Source organism: Peromyscus maniculatus, chromosome 17 (genome assembly GCF_049852395.1).
Source record: "Peromyscus maniculatus bairdii isolate BWxNUB_F1_BW_parent chromosome 17, HU_Pman_BW_mat_3.1, whole genome shotgun sequence".
NCBI lineage: Eukaryota > Metazoa > Chordata > Mammalia > Rodentia > Cricetidae > Peromyscus > Peromyscus maniculatus.
The window spans coordinates 62654676-62679950 of record NC_134868.1 but is presented as its reverse complement, the minus strand read 5'-3'; the positions used below and the strand labels follow the sequence as shown (position 1 = coordinate 62679950).

The following is a 25275-nucleotide window of genomic DNA, read 5'->3' as shown; positions in this document are numbered from 1 at the left end:
TAAGAATGATTTAACACTACCAATGAACCTCGTGGTCCGTCAAATAGTGACTTGGAAAATATAAAATATTTTCGTAACTCCAGAATTTTTTTTTTTTTGCTTTTCAACTAAAACTATACATCTTAAGCTAATGAAAATTTGTAACTATTGTATGAACTGTCATAAAACTTAATACTTTTAAGTATTTTATAAACACAATGGCCTCCCAAGTAATTTCTTGTGTGTGTGTGTGTGTGTGTGTGTGTGTGTGTGTGTGTGTGTGTGTATTTTTCCAACAGAGGGTTTCTCTGTGTAACAATCCTGGCTGTCCTGGTATCTGCTTTTTAGACCAGGCTAGCCTCAGAGATCCACTGTCTCTGCCTCCCGAACGCTGGGATTAAAGGCATGAACCACCACTGCTGGCCCAAGTAGTTGCTTTAGTCCTTATGCCTCTTGTATTTCTCACTCCTTTCTATGGCCTTGAATTCAGAGTTCTCAAGAGGTAGGTTACAGTATATTTATTTTTTCTCATTCTGTTTTTCTATATTATCCAAGTTTTTTCACAATTCACAAATGGAAGATGTTAATTTTTTTAAAGACATCTGGTCCACAAAAATGAGAACTAGATTTTATATAAACAGAAGTTTTCATTCAGAACAACATTGTATCTATTTGATTCATTTTGACAACAATTCAGTTAAGAGAAAGCATGCATGATCAGGTAAGTGACCGAGTTTACTGGTCAGGTCACAGTAATTAGAGATGTTACCTTTAATATTATTTAATTAGTTAAAAACTGACTAAAATTTAATTTCATTTTAAAAGTTGATAATATCAAGAGTGATGATGGGTAACGATAAATATGTGTCCCATATCACAAGCAGATACATCTTCATAAGATGTATAAGATAAATAAGATAAATCCCAGGACCCTAAAGGCTTGCCAGATCATGAGGGGGTTAGCAGCCCAATTTCTCAACCTCATGCCATCTCTGAACAGATTAGGAGCCACTTCAAACTGCATCTCCCATTTGTGTGCCGAGGAGGACTCCAGCCTGCAGAGCAGGCAGCGTATGGGACGTGACTGCTTTCCCTTTCATGATTGATCTCTTCTTTTGCTTGCTCGAAAATACATTAGTCATTTCTGCCAACAAAAGCATCCTTCCAGCAACAGATGTTATGGCATAAAGAGAGACTTGTACATGCTGGTATAAATAACAAAGGTGTTAGCTGGAATTAAAAGTAGACATTTCATATATATATATATATATATATATATGTCTTCCGTGATTATTGAGTGAGTGTAAAAATCCGCTATAAATAAATTTTACATAAACAACATGTTTAAGGAACACTGGAAAGTTTGACTAGGAAAGAAAATTTATCTTCAAATTGATGACTATTTTGTTCACCCTAAACAGAGTTTACATGACTGCTATACATAAACATACTCTAAGATATTCATTAATCACCGGCTTTGAACTAAATCCCCACTTGAAGAGAGCACATGTGCTTCTGGGTGTGATTTTTTATAAACACCAAGATGCCTTAACCCCTTCACACACTAGGGAGTCAGTGACTGCCCCTCAAATCACCTCCCAGATGGAGACATCATGAGGCTGTTGGTCAAAGCAGCAGCGTCCTGGAGACTGCACAAGGTGAGTGTGTAAGCCAGCCAATGCCAGGTCATGCTGCTGTGTCCTATACGTCTCCTCCCACCCACTGGCTATCAGCTCTTCGTTGACACTTTTGAAGGGTTCTAGGAAAACAGCATTGCCAACTGTGACAGACCATGAATTCTAGATTAATGAGCCTCCTATCCATCCATGGCACAGCCTTGGAGGGCAGAACCTCTAGAAACTGGATGGAGAAATGTGATTCCCTGGCATCGGAAGTCCCTTCTCTTGAGTATTTATTTGAAGCTGTTGGGAGGTATTTCTGAGTCTGGTGCTAAGAACAAGCAAGCAAGCAAGCACCCACCCTGCACAGAGCACGGTTCAAAGCCTAGGACTTTCTCAGAGGTAGATGGCCCTGCATCATCGACATGTGTGTCTGCACTCTGGGTTCCTCTCCTGTAAACAGGGATCTACCTACTCCATGTGACTAAGAATAGTTGGTGCATTAATGTTTGTGGAAGACTTGGAAATATATCACAGGGATTTATTTGGGGAAATCTAACTAGAAAATGCCTGCATGGAATGAGGAGCACTTTCATGCATGTTCCTTAGTTTCGTAGCCTGAACAAACACATGAGCATAGGGTTTTTAACCCCATTTGATAGATAAGGAATCTGAGGCTTATGAGGTTAACCACCCTGCCAACCAAAAGTTCTGTAATAGGCCCACAATTGTCTGTGGCTGACGGAAAGTGTTCCAAGCCCTCGTTAAATCAAGCTTGATTAATGGTGAGAGGATCAACTGCCAAGCTACTAATTAAAATATTCACCAGGGTAATTGTACACTTGGATCCCATGTTGCTCCAAGATGTATTTGGAGAAGCTGATAGAAAAAAACAACAAAAAACAAACAAACAAACAAATTTTTTAAACCTGTAAATAGATGAAGAAAAAAAAGATTATACTTTTAAGGTGTCACATGCTAAAACTAGCCAATAGTTTTTCATATTTGTAGGCTATCACCACTTTGAGTTCTCATATTATTAAAGGTGTCCTATTAGTAGAGAAATGTATCCATCAAAAATTTTCATAAATGCCAAAAGTACCAAAGACATAATGCCCACCTCAGAGTTCCTGACCACCCTTGGCTATGAACTTGCTTGGACTCTTATCTCATTATCCAGGAAGAGAAGAAAGACTTACAAAGAAATGCCTTTGGTTAAATTATTTTAATTGTGGGGATAAGACAAGTCTTCTCAAAGCTTGCTCTGCGAACATGCACACGTCTGTAGGGAAGGTGTGCCAAGAGTGAGACACCAGAAACATTCATGCCTGGAACACAGCCACTAGCTGAGCTAACAGCAAGGCAACATGTCCTGGAGCAACCAGTACCTCATCAGATGATGCCACCACTGCTTTCTGACCAGTGTATTTCAGAGTCAGGTTGTGTGAACGTGAGGAAAGTAGCAGTTCCTTGCTCCTCATCTTTGGAGGCTTGGCAATCCAACATCGCCTGCTGTCTGGAAGTAATTCAGTAAATTCTTGAATTAGTAGAATAAATGAAGATTGGCAGGCTAGGTAGATGAATGCAAAGATGGATGGGGGCCATACAGGTCATAGACTAGTTTAATATAAAGCACTGTTCATATTTAAATGTCTGCATTAACGCCTTGGAATATAATGCAAAACAAAAAAAATGAGCAGAAATACATTTCAGTATAGCCTATACAGTAGAGACAAGAATGAACTATAGAAATGGATTTCTCTATCTCAATGTTTTGAACACAGTGTCAAATTGGGGGGGGGAGAAGGAACGATAAATAGATTGTACATACTTATGGTTTGGATATGAAGTATCTGCCAAAAGATTCATGTATTGAAGATTTATTTGCTGATTCAGATGGTCTACAGAGACTGTGAGTTTGGGAAGTGCTTAGAGAGAGAGGGTTGTCACTTTATGAATGGGTTGATTCACTCCTGGATAACCATTGTGGACAGACTACTGACAGGTGGCTGAGGTCTAAAAAGTGGGCTCCAGTGAGTGGTAGCTGGTCACTGGGAGCGTGCTTTCGGGGGATATATCTTGCGCCCAGCCCCTTCTCTGTCACCTTTCTCCGTATATTGGCTGCCATGTTATAAACAAACTCTTCTGTCCTTTCTCCTCTCTGCCATGGCATGAAGCCTCACCAGGGGCCATCACAACAGTGCCAGCTGACTATGGCAGGAACTCAGGCTTCATCCAGCCTCAGTTCAACCCTAACTCTCCTGACCAATAAGCTTTGCGCTGTGTTTAAGCCTGTCTTTCAAAAATATATAAAGAATATAACTTTTAAACTCTCAAAGGTGCTCTTTGTCTTATCAACTCAGAAGAGGCCCACCAGTCTCTCATGCTTTGCGGTTTCCTTCCCTTTTCTAATTTCACGTCTGTACACCTTTTTGTTGGTGCTGTTTTGCTTTATTAGCTGCTTTAGGGTATAATGATATCAAAACTCTTCACTTTAGGAACAGTTGAGGACTTTGTGACCTATTCTGAAAAAGTAGAAATTATGGAAGAATGAAATCCAATTCCAGTTCACCTGGCCTACCTTCACAGAATGCTATCCCTTTCCTGGAGGTGGCATCCAGCACACCTAGCCACAGATACCCATTGAGGGAGGTATGCTAGTTGGATTTTGTCAATTTGACACAGATTTAGACATATCAATTGAGAAAATGCCTCCTTCAGATTGCCTGCAGGCTGGTGTATGGGGAGTTTTCTTGACTGATGATTCATAATTAATATGGTTGGCACCAGCCCACCACGTCACCCCTGGGCAAGTGGATCTGGAGTGTGTAAGAAAGAAAACTGGGCGAGCCAGAAGAAGCAAAGCAGTAGATAGCGTTCCCTCATGGTCTCGGCTTAAGTTCTTGCCTCCGGGTCCTGTCTGACTTGAGTTCCTGGCCTGACTTCCCTCAGTGATGGGCTGTTATCTGGAAGCATCAGCTGAAGTAAACCCTTTCCTCCCAAGTTGTTTTGGCCATTGTCATAGCAATAGAAATCTAATTAAGACAGGGCAGCCTCTGCCTTGGGTTGAACTTTACCTCCTGAAATTTCCCCGACTCATCAATTCTAGTAAAACTGGTCATGCCTCAGTGGGGACAGCTGTGTCACAGAGCCCTCACCACTGTCTCATTGTCCTGTTTTTCCTGCCTTTTATATCCCATGTCTCCCATAGACTCATGTGACTGGACAATTGGTTCCAGCTACGGACACTGTTTTGAAAGCTATAAAATGTTTGGGAAGTGGAGCCTCGCCATAGAGAGTGAGTCGCTGAGGGTAGGGTTGGGACTTACATCCCCAGTGCCTGCTTGTGTCCCTGCAGGTGCAGACAGCACAGGTACAAATGTGTGTGTGTGTGTGTGTGTGTGTGTGTGTGTGTGTGTGTGTGTGTGTGTGTATGTGTGTGTGTGTGTATGTGTGTGTGTATGTGTGTGTGTATGTGTGTGTGTGTATGTGTGTGTGTATGTGTGTGTATGTGTGTGTGTGTGTGTATGTGTGTGTGTGTGTGTCCATGCGCCCAGTAGCTTCGTGCCCCTACTGCCACACCTTCCCCATCACTAATGGACTCCATCCCTCCTTAAACTCAAAGCCAAAGGAAGCTCCCCTTTCTTAAGTTGTCCAGTGTTTTGTCACAGCAATAATAACTGATATAAATACACACACATGTACACACACACACAAAGTAATAACACTTGATGATGATTATTTTTGGAGGGAAAAGTTTTGTTTTAGCTAAAGTATATTGAATAGTCATATCCTGGTATAACATTCTAAATTTTAAGAGTATCGTAGCACAGCCGTGGGCTTGCCATGAAGAACTCTGTTCCATTAACAGGAACGTGAGTGTTGATGGAGCCTGATGGACTTATCAGTGGTTCTAAACTTGGCTGCATAGTCTCATTCTTCTACAGACATGAAGGCAGGAAGGGTGGGGCCCTGTGGGCTCAGCGGTGAAAATAAATGTGCTATCCAATGCAAGCTTTTGACTGTGAGGAGGAGGCTACCTGGCTAAATCCTCAGCACCTTCTGCTCACTGTTGCTGTGAATGTAAACTGTCCTTAACAAGGATGATTAAAGAAAAAATGACTAGGTTGGGGAGATGGCTTTGTGAATAAGAATACTTATACTGTAAGCATGGGGACCTGGGTTCCACATCCCAGCATCCACCTAAGATTTCTGCCTATAATCCCAGCATGGCGTTGGAGAAATGGGTGGGTACCAACAGCCCCCTGGACAGTCAGCCTTGCCAAAATGATATGCTACCCGTTCAGTAAGAGGTGATATCTCAAGAAAATAAGGAGAAACTGAGGAAGATAGATGTAGGGGTGGTTGTCTGTGCTTTACCCTGAAGCATTACCCCTAGGGAGGCAGCAGGTACTGAGCAGTACTTAACTGCTCAGTACCTGCTGCCTCCAGACACTTGCTATCCTGCTCTGGCCTCTGAATTCACATGCCCTACACACACAGAGAGAGAGAGAGAGAGAGAGAGAGAGAGAGAGAGAGAGAGAGAGACAGAGAGAGAGAGAGAGACAGAGAGAGAGAGAGAGAGAGAGAGAGAGACAGAGAGAGAGAGACAGAGACAGAGAGAGAAGAGAGACAGAGAGAAAGAAAGAGACAGAGAGAGAGAGAGAGAGAGAGAGAGAGAGAGAGAGAGAGAGAGAGAGAGAGAGAGAGAGAGAGAGAAAAAATAAGTAATAATGGCTAATATCCAACTCCCAGGCCCGGTCAATTTAATTTAATTTGTGTTGCTTGTGACACAGAGGCGGGATTTTTGAATTTACCCAAATGATTGTGTTGTGCTGGGTGACTCTGCTGCCAGTGGCCAGGGATAAATCTAGGCTGGTTTTCCTGTCTAAAGTACAGAGGTGTTCCTCTGTGCAGCCATTCTATCTAGATCAAGAGCCAATGTCCGAGGGGCTAGGGAGAGGAATTTGCTGCCATGATGTCTTTGAAGACCCAAGTTCCAATTCCCAGAACCGACATAAAAGACACACTCACCAGTGCTTATCTATAACTCAGTGTTGGAAAATGTGTCCCTAGAGCTTCTGGGCTGGACAGACTAACCTATTGGTGGGCTCCAGGTTCAGAAGGAAGACTGCATCTCACAAGATAAGGTAGAAAACAAACAAGGAAAAGCCCAGACATGAACCTCTAGCTTCCACATACATGTGTGCACACACACAAACATACACATACACAAATAATAATGATATTAAATAAATAATGTAAGAAAAATATTAAAGAGTTTGAAGAAAAAAAATTCCATTGCCTAGAAAGTTGCTCTTACCTGTGTGTGTGTGTGTGTGTGTGTGTGTGTGTGTGTGTGTGTGTGTGTGTATACAGCTGTCCTCACTAGTAGGCCAGAGGTTAGCATCACATGTAGCTTCCTGTGAGTAGCTCTTCTCTTTGTTTTTTGAAACAGGGTCACTTATTAGATCTGAAGCAAAGGGTTCAGCTAGGCTGGCTGGCCAGCAAACACCAGAGTCTCCCTGTTTCTGTCTCCATGGGTAGATATAGTTAGGAAATAAAGTCTGGGATAGCTTTGTGCTATTGATGCAGCACCTAAAATGAGTGTCTGTCTTCTATTTTCTGGGCTCTGCTACTTGCCTGATATGGCCAACAAATCACCTTATTTGGTTTTAGTTCTGTTCACAGGTCTGCGTGACACATTGCTCTTTGGCATATGGCAAATAGCTGAGAATCTTTGGGAGGTGGCAGTCACTAATCAAGGGACTCGATTACAAATCATTCTATGTAGTTGTTGGTTTGATGGTGATAGTTGAATGGCATCATTTCTAAATTAGAATATCAGAGGCATTAGAAATATAAGTGTATTTTAAGGTTAGGGTAATAATCATGAAAAATTAGGTATATACTCTCTGACAACATTCTTACAGATGGCATGAAAAATGCACTTGACCTTAAGGTAAAAATTTTCCAAGGCCGCGATTGGTGAATGGATAATTACATTGATTAAGCATATATATATATATATATATATATATATATATATATATATATGCACAGAATACCTCTACTAAATATTCATCCATCTAGTTTTATAAATATAACTCTAAGTGGCTTTAGATTAGTTCCTTTATCCTGTTTGACGTGGCAGATAAATCATAAAGTGTTCCTGAAAGCTACAGGCATTTTGTAATCACCCCCAAGCAATTCCCTGTAATGCTACTGTTACTTTGTGTCGTTGATGAACCCAATTCTTATTTTTGGTCTACTACCTGAAGAATTCTAATCTCTTTTGTCATAAAAAAGAAAACATTGGGGATTTCTTAGTAATTTTCCTCAAAGATATTTCCCTAGGTTGTATCATGCAGAAAAGTAATTATGACGCATATTGTTTAATTGTAAATCCATGTTTTGTGTTGAAATTATGACTTGAAAAGGGAGTTAAAATAAAGAAAAAGTAATCCCTCTTCTAGGGGAGTAGCAAAGCTATGTTGATCTGAGATCTAAATGGTTTTTGTTTCTGATTGTTTCTGTTCCAGCTGCATAGATAAAGAATAAGTATAAAACTGTCCCAAGCTCTCTTGGTTCTTTTCTATTCACAATAATCCAATTTTTATGATTTCTAGGGTCAGAGGATGAAACCTCCAATGGATGAGACACAATAAGACCTTGGATATAATCAACAAAATATGAAGGAAGGGGATAAGGAAAGAAGGGAGGGAAGAAAACCTCTTCATGAATGCAACTAAGAATAACCATATGATCCCAAGGGACAGGTGTCTATCATAAACTTTCTGCCTTAACACTCAGCTGTTCTTATCTACTATGTGGCAGTTAATGCCATTAATACCTTCTGAATTAACAGGGGAAAACTGTTGAAAAAGATGAAAATATTTCAAATATATGAAAGAAAATGAATAAGAATGTAACTTTGGTTATATCAGCCGTATATTTGTAGAAAAAAAAAGTATTGCTTAAGCCTTGTCAACTCAGAAGTTCTTTTTAAAATATGCTTCTTAATGGTCCTACAATATGGTCCCATATATATCACATTCATGCTGTAGGAGAAAAATACAAGATAATAAAGCTATGTAGTAAAAAGATGCACATAATTATACAGCTGCTGACTTATGATGACCCAGCTCACATTGTTTGAGGCCTTATCGATGGTGTATAGGTGATCTTAAAGGTTTTGCTCTTCTCCCAGGCTATCCATCTGCAACAAGACTCCCCCTTGCAATGCTGAGCAATGCTGAGCAACCTGTATTATAAAGACAAATAGTCCATGTTCTACAGTACACTGTGTTGCCGAGCTGTGAGGTTCTGTAGGTTAAAAGTACCAAGTACATTTCTAGATTACTTTATTTTCAACCTATGGAACATTTCCTGAGATAAACTAGAGTACCAAAAATATCATAATGGTTTTCACTTGGGATAGCATACCCCTAGATCCTTGGGGGCAGGGTGCAATGATTAAAACACTCTCTGAGATGCATATCTTCAGAAGGGATCAAATAAACTTGACCATTAAATTCAGAAAGTAGAATTAACTCAATGAAAGAACCACATCTTTCAGATGGGAAATTATGGCTGTATCCTATCGCTTCTTGAAATTTTAATATGAAAAATAGACAACTAAAGCCTGCAGAAGACCTAATTCTAAATCTAGTCAGCCATCGACTCTGTAAACAGACTTAGCCTTGTGATTATTTTGTTGCTAAAACTGTCACAAAACTGTTGGGAAAGTAGATTGTGAATAGAAATTAAGTAAAATTTTCATTGAAAAACTGAAGCTTTCTCCTTTGGGGACAATTACTAAGGTCTGTAAAAAGTGTGCTGTTATAAAATATTACTAGAGGGAACACAGACTAGCATATTTGCTAGTAGACAGACATCTAACAGTAGCCACCAAAATCAAGAATGCACCTATTTTTGGCTTCAGTTATCTCAAACCTAATATCATATTTGCATGGAAGCAAAATTAAGACTATGCCTGGCAACCTAAGTTCAAGCCCAGAACCCACATAAAAGTGGAAGAAGAGATCAAGTTCATCACGAACAACCGTTCATTAACTTCTGCACACATGCAGTGGCATGCATACCTACACATACACATCATGAACACACATACAGTAAAAAATTAAAATAATGTCATTTAGCAAGAGTCAATAGCTGTATAAAATATAAGAAGTCCACAGAAGTTAATAAAACTCAATTGTTAGATGTTGACCTACATTTCCAGCCAAGATGATGCAAAAAGGCATGTTTTTCTATTTGAATCAACAACAGTAAAAATAGATAAGGCACATATCTGGCCAAACAGCAGATGCCAGGAAACACATATGCGGAATAAGAGTCTAAAATTGATTAGCTTGTTGGCTTGACCAGCCCATGGATATAGGAAAATTATCCCAGATATTTTGGACCTGGAATTTCCCCAAATGTTTTGTGTTAAAAGCTTAGTCCCCAAGCTGGTGCTAATAGGGAGGTAAGACGACCTTTAGAGGCAAGACGTAGTGGGAAGTCTTCAGGCTGTCGAGGGATAGGGTAAGGACAGACTATAGGACTCAAGTCTCTTCCCCTTTAAATCTCACTTCCCAGTCACAGGGCAGGCCATTTCATTCAGCCAGAACATTCTACCTCTCTGACAGATGCCCCAAAGAAATGTGCCCATCCAATAATGGGATGGACAGATCAAGGACACAATTCTGAGGCAGAGCAAAGCATTGCTTTGTATCAGTTAATTTTCTCAGGTATTTCTTTTTGGGGGGAGGGGGGTTCGAGACAGGGTTTCTCTGTGTAGTTTTGGTGCCTGTCCTGGATCTCGCTCTGTAGACCAGGCTGGCCTCGAACTCACAGAGATCTACCTGGCTCTGTCTCCCAAGTGCTGGGATTAAAGGCTTGCCCCACCACTGCCCGGCCAGATATTTCTTATAGAAATTAAAAACTGACTAACATAAAACCACCTAGAACAGTTGTTAGTACCAGAGTCAAGCATGGGCCCAGGGCCAAAAAAACCTGACTGATGCCTATAGAATGGTAAACCTCATGATTGACAGTAGAAGACTGAAGAACGTCTCAGTAATGAGGAAATGCAAGACCCCAATAAAATATTGTTCTACACCTGCCTGGTGAATCTTAAAATGATATTCACCATTGAGCAAGGTAAAGTTTATAATGTATGTCTGATTTCTGAACAAAAGTAACAGGGGAAAAAAAGCAAAGAACTGGGAAAAATATTACAAATAGATAAATAAAAGTTTAAGGCTCCCTAAATGATGCCGATTCTAGAACTAGCACAGGACTTTAAAGCAGATATTATAAGCAAATATTCCATATGTTCACAATATTCAAACAAAGACATGGGAAATATTTTTTAAAGATTTAAAAGCCACTCAAAAGTGAACCCTAGAGCAACAGTGAAGTACACTGGACATAACTAGCCAGTGATTAAATGCTGCAAAAGAAATATTTCTGAACTTACATCTACACATGAAAACCATCCAAAATGAAATACTAAGATAAAGAGGAATCCAAAAGCACATAATTGCATCAATGAGCTATGGGATGATGTCATATGATCCAATATATGTATGAGAGAAGTTATTGAGGGAGATGGAGCATAAGAAAGGGAGGATGGAAGAAAATCTTAAAGAAATAATTACCTTTTAAAACTATAGTGAAAACTTCCAACCTACAAAACTTCCTAAATAATGAGACATGAGAAAACAACAAAGCAGATTGTAATCAAAATTCAGTGTGTATACACACAATAACAGAGCTTAAAGTACATGAGAATAAATATATAACGATGAATGCATCTCTATTGAGAGATTTTAATACTATCTCAGTAACTGGTAGGAAATTGCATCTAAATAATTAAGGTTGTATATCATTTACTATTTATTTTCAACCATTTTGAACATTTATACAACCCTCTACCCAACAAAAGAATGCACAGTCATCTTAACTGGTTGCAAAATATTTACCAAGATGAATATTCACCAAACTTTCCATAAAACACCTCTCATATACTTAAAAAGATTCAAATCACACTCTTTCTCTGAACATAATGAAATTAGCTTGAAAATCAATAATAGACCAGTGTTTGGTGAATTTCTAAACATTTGGTAACCAAATCAAACATCTCAAATTAACCTATTGGTTTGGATCCTTGGGGGAATCTAGAACCTGGAATCTCTCTGTCCAGAATTACTCCACAGCAAAACTATAAAAAACATTCTATGGAAATAAAGCTACATTCCAACATAGCTCATGAATACACATGCCAGGATTTTAAATAAGGTTTTACCAAATAAAATCCACCAAAATATTTGAAAAGGCATTACATTGTGCCAAGCAGCGTTAAAAAAAATGTCCTCAAAAAGTCTCGTCAGCTACTGTGCTACTTCAATATCCTAATATAATCTCTCCTGCCTAAGTATCAAGAATATTTAAAATTAACTGACCGATCAAAGTGAGGGGAGGTAGTGGTGACCTGGAATTCTTCACACTACCACAGGAGTAGAAAATGATGCAACTGTGAAAGCAACCTAGCAATTCCTTGTGTGAGCAAATGTGAACCAGACATAAAACCAGGCTGTTTAACTCTTAGATGTTTCCTGGAGAAAGGGTTGAGCTTTTCCAAACAGGAGATGTACCCTAGTGTTAATGCAGCTTCATTTTTAACAACTAAACACTGAACCTAATTCAAATGCTTGTCACAGGTGAAGGAGTAAACAAATTAAGGCGCATCCACATAGACTATGGCACATAACAATGAAGGAACAAATGACTGATACACAGCACTACACCCCGGTTTCAAAATATTATACTTCATGAAAGAAGCCAGACAAAATTAAATACATACGTGGCATAACTCCATTTGTATAAAATTTCAGGAAACGCAAGCCAGTATTCAGTGACACAGAGCTGATGAGTGGTCCCTGAGAACAGTAATGAGAGATGAATTCAGAAAAGGGCAGGAGAAAGCTTTGGGGTGGTGGACATGCTCATATTGCCGCAGGGGTGATATTTCCATGTGTATATACATATGCATACACTTATCAAGTTGTATATTTATCAAGTCCATGAGGTCTCGACCCTACACAAAGAACTACAGGCAATTGAGGAAAGCTGGGAGCCAGAGGGATGGCCTTCCCTAGGGTTATCTAGTGCCAAACATTCAGCCGTGAAAGCATACATACAAGTAAAATTTTACAGACTAAACAGGTAATGTTAGGAATATATGTTATACACATACATTTATGCATGCAGCAACAACTAGTGAAAAAAGAAGGCCATGAATTTGAAGGAGAGTCGGGAGTGAATATAGGAGGAGGTTGGAGAGAGGAAAGAGAGTGGATAAAGGTCATAATTATAATCTCAAAATTAAAAGTATGTACAGTTTGTTGCATGTCAGTTATATCTCAATAGTTTTTTTTTTAAAAATCAAACAATGAGAAATATTTTATGTACTGATCTGGAAGGCAAACCAAGCTTCTGAAGTAAAAAGTTTAAGCATGATCATGCAAAGATACTACATTTAGCATGAGAAAGAAAATAAATATATTGCCTCACTGGGAGACCCCTCAGTCTATAACTTCTTTCATCATTTTAATATTTGATCTCTAAGTACTGTTTAAAAATAGTGTAGTCAAAAACAAGTGACAATCTCAGTGTCCATCAGCTGAAAAGTGGTGAAATGTGCTATGACCATTCATGGTCTTTTAGAAGTAAAATGTGTATGATGTATTATTGCATGCTACAACAAAGACGAACTTTGAAATAAAGTGCCTCAGACCACATGGAGTCTAATTCCCTGTAAGTGAATGGTCTAAGAGAGAGAAATCTACAGAGATAGAGATCAGAGGCCCCCAAACGCTTGGGGAAGGGGATTGGAACAAGGCTAAGTATTTCAAGTTGCTTTTTTGAGTGATAAAAATGTCCTAAAAATTAAGATATGGTTCTGATTATCACACATCTCTAAGTCATTGAAAACCATTGAAGTGTGTATTTTAAATGGTGAATGTGATGGTAACTTGTGTGTTCCGCAAAGCTGTTAAAATAATACTTTTATGGTCATTGCACTCGCTCCATTTGTAAACTTCATACATGTTATTCTTGTATTTGACATTATTTAGCAGCCACACATTGAGGGCAGCCAACACTGAAGCCCCTTTTGGCCAGACACAAAGCAATGATGTATTCTTTGTCTCTGTATCCAGCAGCACGTGTGCCATGAGCAGTCCCACGGAAAGCCTCAAGTGACAGGCACACAAATGGTCACAGATGCCCATCCTTGTTTTCACATGTCCTTTCGTAGATGCGTCTACCTCTGTCCGGAGATCCGCTTTGTCACAGATTGGCTCTGACCAGTTGATGAACTCAGCCATCCTTCCCATAGGAGCTCCCACTGACAGGTGTAAAACAAACAAACGGCTGAATGAACTTTGGGATGTATAGAGGTCACGCTAGGGTTCATTTAAGTCTATTTGAACAGATCAATTAATGAGGCAGGCTTAATATCAGGTGACTTAACAATTAGATGTCCAATGACTTTGGAAGACTGTGTGATGAAACAGGAGATCCGAAGCCCTCCCTCCAGATGGGTGGTCCCGGGATGAGATCGGCTGTGCAGAGAAAATGACAGAAGGAAAAAAGAAATGACTTGACGGTAGATAAACCAGTGGGGGACGGCAAAAGTTACAGAATTAGGTCAACAGGGTGTTAGTATTTCAGTGCAGAAAATGTACAAATTAGGAGCTTAGAAATAACTTAACTCGATTAAATTAAAAGTCTACAGGATAAGACCACACAGCGAGGGAAAAATAAACCCACATCTAATTATTGTTCTTTCAAATTATTTAGAGGATCATTATAATTGGAAACAAAAATTCCATGGTGACAGGGGTGACAGGCATCCTCAGGAGCTGCCACCCTGGCACAAAACCATGGGGTTAAACAGAGCTTCTGTTTCTCTTCACACTCAGAAACTAATCCGGAGGCCACACCCCCAGCTTTAGCAAGTTTATGAACACAGCAGGAAAGTGGGGTGGAAGAAGCTGGTCGCTATACCTGAAGTTAATAAAGAATAAAGAAGCTGACCATGTCCCCACAGCTACACGTCTCAGGCCTCCACAAATCATATTACAACTACTTTTCTAAGTTCTTCATGTTTTAATTTAAGCACCTAGTAAAAGCCATGCCATTTTCCTGTTTTAAAATGAGCAGCGCAAAAAAATTAAAAAAAAAAAAAAAAAAGCATTTTGAGTATTTTTAAAGGCCTGGATTATGTGTATTTCCGATTCAACTTCCTTTGCTTTCTTTACACAAATATGAGAATTAAGAAACTTATTTACATGCAAGGATGAAGAAAGGAAACATTTAGAACTTCCTCCTAGGATATAAACAGAAAGAAAATCCTTCCCTCCCTGGCTTCCAGAGCCAAGGAAGACAATGAGCATATTGTGGGATTTGGAGAAAAGTAGCTGATGTTTCTGAAACAGAAAACTCTGCAGGAGTAGACCCTCCTGAGTCCGTTGTTCCTAGGATGTCCTCCAGCCAAGGGCTTGCTCTAGCACACTTGCATGAATAATCACCAGCTTTAAGAAAAATAAGTTAATAAAGTTGTACAATTTCTTGTAATGAAGGCGCCAGAAAGCCTAGAGCTATGTGACTGCAAAAGCTTCAGTGAAGCCTTTTTCCAGACTTTTCCCTACCCGGAGCCCCTGTGTCTAAACTCAGTCACTCACTGAACAGAACCTGAACAGAACACGTGGAGGACCGCTGACAAGCTGCCTCTTGCTCCAGAAGGAGACACTGTCTCCAAGTTCAAAGACCACCACGTGCCTTTGGAAGAGTCAACACAGTTGCCAGCACTATCCTCAAAAGGCCGGAGAAACGCAAGAGCCCCAGGGTTCAGGGCACCTGACCAATCCCACTGCTGTCCAGAGAAATGAAGCCTATACCAAACGCTTTGCCTCCCATGGTGTTCCCGGAGTCCAGTTGAGAAGAAAAAAAGAAAATGCATCAAAATTAAAACCTCAGAAATTCCGCCATGAACAAGGCCGCCTTTGAGGGAGGAAGAAGGGAGCTGACTGACTGAAGAATTTCAACCTGGATCTGCACAAAGAAATCCCTTCAAACTCTAAGCACACACCTGTAGATATTACAAAATAAAGAGGGGAGGGAGGGCAAGGGAGGGAGGAGAGGGGGGAGGGGAGGGGAGGGAAGGGGGCGAAGAGGGAGGGAGGGGAGGGGAGGGAAGGGGGAGAAGGGGGAAGGTAGGGGAGGGGAGGGAGGGGAGGGGAGGGAAGGGGGAGGAGAGGAGAGGGAGGGGAGGGGAGGAGAGGGGAAAACAGAAATGTGAGCATCAAAGCACTGGCTGAGTGAGGGAGGAGAGTGGTAATGTTCTTCAGAGGACGGTGGCCCAGGACACACACAGGTCCTACCCTCTTCTTCATCCTTCTTACCCTAGCCTACTACCCCAACCCAGGCATGCAGAAGACTCCGCTTTGAAATTGGCATGAGTGATTGTTGGGTTAGGGACGACTTTTCTTTGACCAGTCAGACAAACCAATAAGGGAAAAAAATCTTAGACCCATTCAGATGGGTGCACCTGCACCAGAGTTTACTTGGGAACACTGTCAAGGTTTCCTAGTGGGATAAATCATAGAGACAGCCAACAGACACGGAACTTTTAGAGAAAAATACTTTCTCAACAGCCTTCCTGCAATGCTCTAGAATATAGCCATGTATTGATTAAAGATGGTCTTTATATTTTGTTTGTTTATGGGTCTTGATTTTTGCTGTTGTTTATGATGCTGAGAATGGAACCCAGGGTCTTGTCCAGGCTAGGGAGGCACTTTACTACTGAGTCATATCCCCAGACTATAAACTTTTGGAAGTTCTTTACAAGTTGACTAATTTGGCTACTCTTCAAAAATGATTTTCACAAAGTTTTGGATAAACATATTCAATCATCTTATAAACATCTGATTCTGCAAAAAGTAGGGGAGGGGTAGATAACACTTTATAATCCAGTTACAGAGAAAAAAATGAGTGTCCCTTTTTAAAAGATGTGTGTGTGTGTGTGTGTGTGTGTGTGTGTGTGTGTGTGTGTGTGTGTGCAGTTGGCTGGCTGGCTGGCTGTAAGCACACATGCATGTGGGTACCTGGAAACCAGAAAAGGATGTTGGAGCTGGAGATACAGGCAATTGTGAACAACCCACGCTGAGAACTGGGATCTGAACCCAGGTCCTCTGCAAAAGTAGCAAATGCTCTTAACTGCTAAGCCATCTCTCCACTCACTCTGGGTGGACATTTTAGTATTTACTTTCTGATTATGTTCCATGGAACATGCTGTGAAGAAAGATGGAAGTTCCTCCTCCCTGCTTCCAGGGCAGGCACCCTGGAGAAGCTCTGTAAGTGTTGTGTCTGTTCTGAGTCTATCTCCAACATTGTCTCAGGAAACGAGAACCATCAGACCCACGGGAGCAGGAATGCAGGCTGAATGATGGAACATTTCAGTGCTCTGTGAAACAAGTAGCAATGAGTACGGATTGCAAATGGAAGAAACTTTACCATGGAGAATAGAGGGAGCCCTGAGTAAATATGTACGGAGCAGATGAAGTCCTAAGTGATGTGTAATATTGACAAGAACCAATGCCTCAGACCCACAGGAACTGACAAAGCCTTCCCTGGATCAGGCTCAGGGAATTAGCAAAACCTTCCTCTGGCCCATGTGCAAATGTTGACAGAGTGTACAGAAAGCACTGGCTGACCACAGCTTCCTCCTCCCAGATGTTTACAGCCTGATACTAAACTCCTACTGAGACTAGCTACCCCCTTGTGCTACACATAACAAATGCTCTGGGGTACCAGCTTGTTACAGTCGGTGCCTCTCCATCAGAGCACGCCTGCTCCACACTACCCCAGCTTTTCTGTACATGTCTGTGTGTCTGTCCTTTCTTCGTTCCCTTGTCACCTCAGTCAGGTTTCCAGGACCAAGCTGTGCCAGACTTGGTGCTTCACACAAAGGGTTTTAGAAACTGCACGAAAGAAAAGCCCCCCAAATGGGATCACCAGTGACCCGGCTGAAACGGAAGAGGAGAGAGCCGGTGCAGCAGGAGAAGCATCAGTCAGGTGACTCGTGAGCCCAGTTCCATCCTGTGGAGTCACAGTGGCACACAGACAATCATGATTGACTGGCTACATTGTTCCTTGCTGGTGTTAAACCTCCCAGGCCTGGAGCAACATGTTGAGCTCTCAGGAGTGGATACAGAGGACATATTGTAATCATCTCTCCATATCCAGATACTAAGGTCACCTAGGAAGTCAGGAAGCTCCTTCCCTGGCAACAACTGGCAGGAGGGTCTGTAAGTCCCTCAGAGAACAAACGGCTCTGTCTCATAGCTGCTGCCCCCAGAATTGTCCAAAGTGACTGTGTCCTTGTTCTTAAGGACACAGGTCATACTGCATGCTTTGCTTTCATCCCACACGATGGGTTTGTTACCTTGTGGTGATATTTTATTTGTGCTGAAATGTGGTGATATGTTATTTGTATGTTAATAAATAAAGTTTGCCTGGAGATCAGAGGAAATAGCAAGCCATTTTAAGTAAACACAAAGGTCAGGCAGTGGTAGCACAAGCCCTTAATCCCATCACTTGGCAGGCAGGGTCTCTGTGTGTTCAAGACCACACTAGTGAACAGAGGCAAGCTTGGTAACACATGCCTTTAATCCCAGTATCAACCATAGAGACCTGGAGGTCTGTACAGACAGGCAGGGACAAGGAAGTGAGGTAGCTGGGCTAAGAGCCAATGAGAGGGCAGAACAGCAAGGCAATAAGGGCGCATGTAGACAGGAAGTAACTCGCTTTTGGAAGCTGCTGCGTGCGTGGTGAGGGAAGGTTGGCTGGTGGCTATTCCTATTTCCCTGATCTCTAAGACTTTCACCCCTATATTTGGCTCCATGTTTTTCATTTAATAAGACTTGCTTAGAAATTCGCCTACATTACCTACTCATCATTTTGTTTTTCTTCCCAACATCTCAAATCACAGGAGTCACTTCTCTTCTATAAATTACTTAGAATGTGTTTATCTCACCTATTCAGGCTGAGCACAAAGAACCAGGGTATTCTCAGACAATTGAGTTAACAGCCAAGCTCTTGCCCTTCAATCCACATTACATCTGATATTTGTAGCAAGGAAGAGCATTGTAGCATGACCCTTATTGTTCCATACAGAAACCCTGGAGGTGAGTATTTCTGTAATTACACCAGTGGATTCTGGCAATTTTGTTTAATAGCTATCAGGAGCACTGCATCTTACAGGAAGATACAACTCACAGAGAAGATACACAGGAATGTGTGGTTAATACACTGCAACGATCAATAAGTTGTCTCCCAAAAAGAAAAATCCCATTTGTTTTCCTTCCCCTAAATGACAGCACCTAACTCTGAACTCCCAACTGAGCTCACTGGCAGGAACCTTAGTCTCTGCTCTAAGTCACTCGTGGTGCGCGCCATCCCCACACCCCCACCCACCCACACCCCCACCCCCACTTGAGCTGGGATTTGCTCAGATCCCAGGATTCTCTCCAGGAGCTGAGCTCTGGAAGCCACTTCTGAAGAGTGCTATCAGTCCACTACTGTTATCACTGGCTCATCAGCTGCCTCACTCTGCCTTGCCCCTGGGATCTGGCAGATTTTCCCCCTCCACATAGGTCACTGGAGAGTCTGGGAGATCAGATTTTCCCCCTCCACACAGGTCACTGGAGGGTCTGGGAGATGTAAGTCCAGCAGCAATTTTCTGAATATACCAGGTGCTCATCTCATCCCAGGTCTATGCCCACGAGTTTTGTCTAGGCAAACCCTACATTTTTATATACTTCAAGTCTCTCTTGGTTCTAAATGTTATTTCCTCCCATTAAGAAAATCTCCCTGTTATGTAAGATGGAAAGATAAAGGGCTGTTAGATTTAATGTCTTCATTTAAGGCATGTAAAATTGTGAGATGAGAATGAAACAGAATATTAAAAAAAAAAATCCTGGCCTTAAGGGCATGGAGAAAGTGTGCCACACACAGAAAACGTAAGTGTATTTATTCAGCAGCTCTCACTCTGCTCCTGGTTTGTGTTGTAGTCACAGCATCTGCACTAACATTTTCCTACTTGGCATAATTGAGAATTGAAGCTCCTGCCTTGCCAAGTGAGGTATGTCTTTGTATTTTTATTTATTTACTGTGGCTGACATCTTATTTTCCTTCATTTTATGTGTATGAGTGTTCTGCCTGCATGTATGCCCATGCACCCTGTGTGTGCTGTGCCCAAAGAAGCCAGAAGAGGGCATTAGACATCTAAAACTGGAATTGCAGATGGTTAGGAACTGCTCTGTAGGTACTGGGACTCAAACCTGGGTCCTCTGGAAGAGCAGCCCATGCTCATAACCGCTGAGCCATCTCTCCAGCACCATAACCGACTTTTTCATTGAAATACTTCTTATTCAAACTTTTATTTTTGTGCAATTTAAAGCAAGCCTTCTTAAACAACTTTCACTCCTGACTCTTTTTCACATGACAGAGTCTCATGCAACCCAAGTGGGGTGATTTGAGTAGAAATGGCTACCATAAGCTCATATATTTAAATGTTGGTCATTAGATAGCGGCACTACTTGACAGCAATTAAGAGGTGTGGCCTTGTTGGAGGAAGTGTGTCTTTGGTGTGGGCTTTGGGGTTTCAAGTGCTCAAACCAGATCCAGATCCCTCTGTCTCTCCCTGCTGCCTATGGATTCTGATGTAGAACACTCAGCTACCTCTCCAGAACCATGTCTGCCTATGTACTGCCATACTTCCTGCCATGCTGATAATGGACTAAATCTCTGAATGTAAGCAAGTGCCAATTAAGTCTTTCTCTTATAAGAGTTGCTGTGGTCATAGCATATCTTCACAGCAACAGAACACTGACTGAGACACCAAGTACATGAGTAATAATAGATATACTAGTCAATCAATTCCTAAAAATTTAGCCTTAAGTTTATTTTAAAACAATTCCATAGTGTACACATCATTTTCTGTTTATTAAGGATAAAAGAAAATTATCCTTTAATAAATAGATATGGTTGTTTATTTTTACATAATTAAATTTAGGCTGAATATTTGATATGACAAAATTAACAGCATCCTCACCATTTTTCAAAGTTAATTGATATTTTGATTTTTATAATTGTCAATGCTGAGAAGGCTTCGTTGCATAAATATGTTGCACAAAGTTGCAGAAAGATATTTAGGGCCATTTCATAAATTGTCAGAAATGCTGTCCTAATCCTAGGCAAAACTTAGTTAACGTTTTTTGTTTTGTTTTTTAATGTAACTCAAGTCAGTAACCCAAATTGCAAATTTTTAAATCAAGCATTCCATACATATATATATATATAAAATATATAACCCAAAGATGCACTAATTTGTTATTCACATGGTAACAAGTCAAACCCAGTGTGTAAGTCTTGAATGTACGCTGGGTGCTAGGAAAACATTGGCTCCATAAGCAATAGGAGTGTGTATGTTGGGTGTTCAGAACCAAGGCTGTAGCGAAGTTTCATGGTGCGAAATGGGTGAGCACCAGCAGTAACACCTCAGGTTTATTATGGGTTTAATTTTGAATTTTTTTTAAATTTTGTTTGCTGCACATCCAGCAACCTTTCATGGCTACCAACATTTATACCCTTTGCTTTCAGCTGCATGATCACATATGAAGTGTGCAAATGGCAATGCCCAGTGTGCAAATGGCAACCCCCAGTGTGCAAATGGCAATCCCCGGCGTGCAAAACTAGACCTTAAAGTGGAATGGAAAGAAGGTTTTAAAAAAATAAAATCAACATAAATTAAAGAAGTACTGAGTTGAACATTGAAAATCTGTGTAAAGCTGATGCTTATGATGAAGTGTTTCCATTCTTACAACTTAATGATCTGCTCATAATTCTAGACATAAAACAGAGGCTGTGGGAAGAGACTTACAGCACTGATTCAAAACTGGCCAGTGGCAAGAGACTTCTGCAAACAATTAAGAGAGGAAATTGGGAGATCAAAGATGAGGAGGGGAAAAGTGTGGCAACAGTGTGCTTGTGAAGGTGGTCTTCCTTGCGGAGACGAGTGAGATGTCCTACACACAGCGTAGGAAGGAACAAAGATGAAAAGTCAGAGACACTGCCCTGGGAGTTCCCACCCCAGCCCAGCTGCCTTCGTAAACACAAGGAACAACCCAGGAAGGAACCAGCCCTCATTTTAATTCAGATACACAGAAGTGTGGAACTAAATAATCAGCATTACTGCAGACAGAAAGTACAGGAAAACTTGAAGTATGTGGGAGATTCCCAAATGGGAAAGCTAGGTGCATTATGGGAGAAACCCAGACAGGAAAGCTAGATGCAATTCTTATTATTCCAAACAGAACTAATCATAAGAGGATCACATTTAAAAAGACTGAACCAAGCTAAATAAAATATTTATTGTGTGTTTGTTTTATATAGCTAGTTTTGTAACTATTACATTAAATGTATGATATTTTATTTGTGCTCTGACAAATAAAGCTTGCCTGGAGATTAGAGGGCTGAGCTCTGCTAGTTAACCATAGAGGCCGGGCAGTGGTGGCACACACCTTTGATCCCAGCACTTGGGAGGAGAAAGCAGGAAGATCAGGAGTAGATACGAGACTGAGCTATACGAGACTGAATCAGTCTAAAAGAGAAACAGAGCCTGGTGGTGGTGGTACATGCCTGTAATCCCAGCACTCAGGAGGCAGAGGTAGGAATATAAGGCAGGCAGAGACAGGATCTTGCCCATTCAGTCTTTGAATTAATAAAGACAGGATCTCCCAAATTCAGTCTGAGATTCCATAGAGGTAAAAAGTCTCTAGTGCCTGGCTGCTCTGTTTCTCTGATCTTTCAGCTTTTACCCTAATATCTGACTCTGGGTTTTAATTGTTAAAACTAATTAGGGTTGCACTTCAATTAAATGCCTCCATCACTGTTTCACAATTCTACTCAGAAAAAAAAATCATAGAAAAAGTGTTGATATTTCCAAGAAAGAAAGAATACAAGCAATTACAGTAATATTAGTTATATGACTTGATTGTGGAACAAATTAAAATTAGCTTAATTTTTAAAATTTTTTTCTTATAATTCTACACTGTTTTAAGATAACATATAACTTTTTAAATAACTAATGTTTACCTACAATAAAGGTTGTAGTTTAAAAGTATCTGAACTAGTTTTAAAATACTTCATTGCTATTACACAAGAATAAATCAAACCACATGAACATATATACTATTTCCATTTCCTTCTCATTCGCTTTAAATCAATAAATTAAGGGATTTGGGGCTAAAGAGATGGCTCAGTGGTTAGGAGCAAAGTTCACTTCCCAGAACCCACATCAGGTAGTTCATAACTGCCTGTGACTCCAGGGGATCTGACACCCTCCTTTAGTCTCCACAGGCACCTGCACCCACACACACCCATATCTACAACACAAACACACATATGCGCACTACTAAAAATAAAATAGGACTTTTCTAAAACAGAGATAGATTTAAGACATGAAAATGCCAGGGACTTGTCAGGAGTTATGTGTATATATTAAATACAAGGACAGTTCATAAACTCATAATGAGACTGGCATATGCTTCCCTGAGAACTTCAGATTCATGCAAATGTTGGGCATCTTGATTTTTGCACAAACACATCGGCAAACCTTCCACACTTTTAGAACATGTTGCTATGGGATGTCTTTCTGTACGCTGTGAATACATGCTGTTCCCATTGGTTATTAAATAAGCTGCTTTGGGCTATGGCAAGGCAGCTTAGAGGCAGGCAGGAAATCCAAGGGTGGAGACTAGAGAGATTTGAGCCAGCCACCAAAGGAACAACATATAATGGGACTCCAGTAAAGCCACGGAACGCATGGCGAACATAGATTAATAGCAGTGGGTTAATTTAAGATATAAGAGCTAGCTAGCAAGAGGACTGCCATAGGCCATACATTTTGTAAATAATATTAAACTCTGTATGATTATTTTATAAGTGGCTGCGGGGCCGGGCGGGACTGCAGAAAACTTCTGGCTACAACACATTATGAAAATTTTGGAGAAAACATGGAGTTTAGAACACAGATTTTCAGATCAGTGATGGGTAATCTTTCTGGAAGTGAAGAGACACTCAATGAAATAGCTGAGTTCAGGTTACGATTTTTTCTTGCCCATTCAAGAATGGTCTTAAATCAAAGATCTCTCTGAGATCATTTATGATAGCACCTAAAATAAGCTGGGGCTTGGTTTTGTTTCATTTTCTTTTGTTTCTTTTAAGACAAGGGCAAAGAGTAGCTCTGGGACCCAGGGTAGAAACAGGGTGTCTGATGGCAAATCTGCAGGGCGTGGGACTAAGAAGCAGTGGGGACTTGAAAGGAGAATTCTGAAACACAGCAATACAGCATCAGAGATTTTGGAGGGCTATTGCTGTGCTAAGTGAGGAACGGCGAACATGGGGTCACTGTTCTACTTCTCAAGCAGCTGTTGCTGGTTTGAGTCCTCTGCACAGAGCATGTCTGAGTCACAGTGATGCTCAACTGGAGCAAAGTGAAGGCTGGGTCTCTGAAAACGTTACACACACTTGAATGATTTCAAGAATCATTAACTTTCCTATAAAATGAGCCTCTGTATTAAATATGTGCCTGGAAGCAATGTGTGAGACCAAATGCTGATTTAATCTAATGAACTCAAGTTATACAAGAAAACACTCCTCGTGATTCTTCTCCATTTATGTGTTCAAACACTCCAGAGAAGTTTGTGGGACTGTTGATGCCATGGAAGGCACAGTCTACAAATGACAGAAGACTTTGTTCCCCGGGCTCCTTTCATTCAGAGCCTTTCATGAACTGTGAATTCTCTCTAAAAGCACCTATCAGCATGAATAAACTGATAAAAGCAAACGTGTGAAATGCCTTTCACTTAGCTAACAGGCATGACTCCAGACCCTGGAACTCCCACTGCTTTCATCTGAAACCCTACCCCACCATGATAGTAAACACGATTTGATGGAGGGTCCAGTACTGAAGTTACAAGATCCTTGGCCTATTGTGAAGCTATGGTTAATGGCCAGCTTTGTCAGGCATAATCCATTCCCGTGCAGGCTTTCAGATCACCCTGTGACTGTGGTATTCCATTTTACACAAAAAGTCAGATTAATAAATCCATTTGGCCTTCCCAGAGCGTCCATTTATACACCGGTTCCTTCAGCAACTGCCACCCAGGGAAACACTAGGGTGACAAAGTAATAGTCCACACCTCCAAAGCCCAGTAAAGATGTCATGCCAGCAGCCAGGTTTATAAAAATAAGGAGGGAGAATGATAGAGCTATGGGGTATTGATTAACTCACAGCAGCTGGGTATCTCAATCACTGAGAAGTTAGAATGACAGAAACTAGTAGTCAAGACCTTGAAGGAGGTCAGCACAGGACTTAACAGCAAGCATACCTAGAACCCCGAACACACAGGACACATTCTCCCAAGTAGTCCCATACTCCCTTCCCAATTGTCATATATGTGTTCAGAAGAAAGTATCCAAAACGTCAAAGAATTTGTGCCAAAAATAAAGATAAAGTAGAAAATGGTAGCCAAAAAAA

General features: G+C 40.8%; 1 long non-coding RNA gene across 2 annotated transcripts in view; it reads right to left on the bottom strand.

The window, feature by feature from the left end:
* Positions 1–2808: 2808 nt before the first annotated feature.
* Positions 2809–25275, bottom strand: part of LOC121823410 (uncharacterized) — a 43738-nt gene continuing 21271 nt past the window's right edge. For both annotated transcript variants that reach the window (XR_013045441.1, XR_013045440.1), the window contains 4 exons: positions 13937–14233; positions 12472–12547; positions 8749–8862; positions 2809–3114 (listed from right to left, as the gene is read on the bottom strand). This is a non-coding gene — a long non-coding RNA (uncharacterized LOC121823410). The remainder of the gene's footprint in view (positions 3115–8748; positions 8863–12471; positions 12548–13936; positions 14234–25275) is intronic.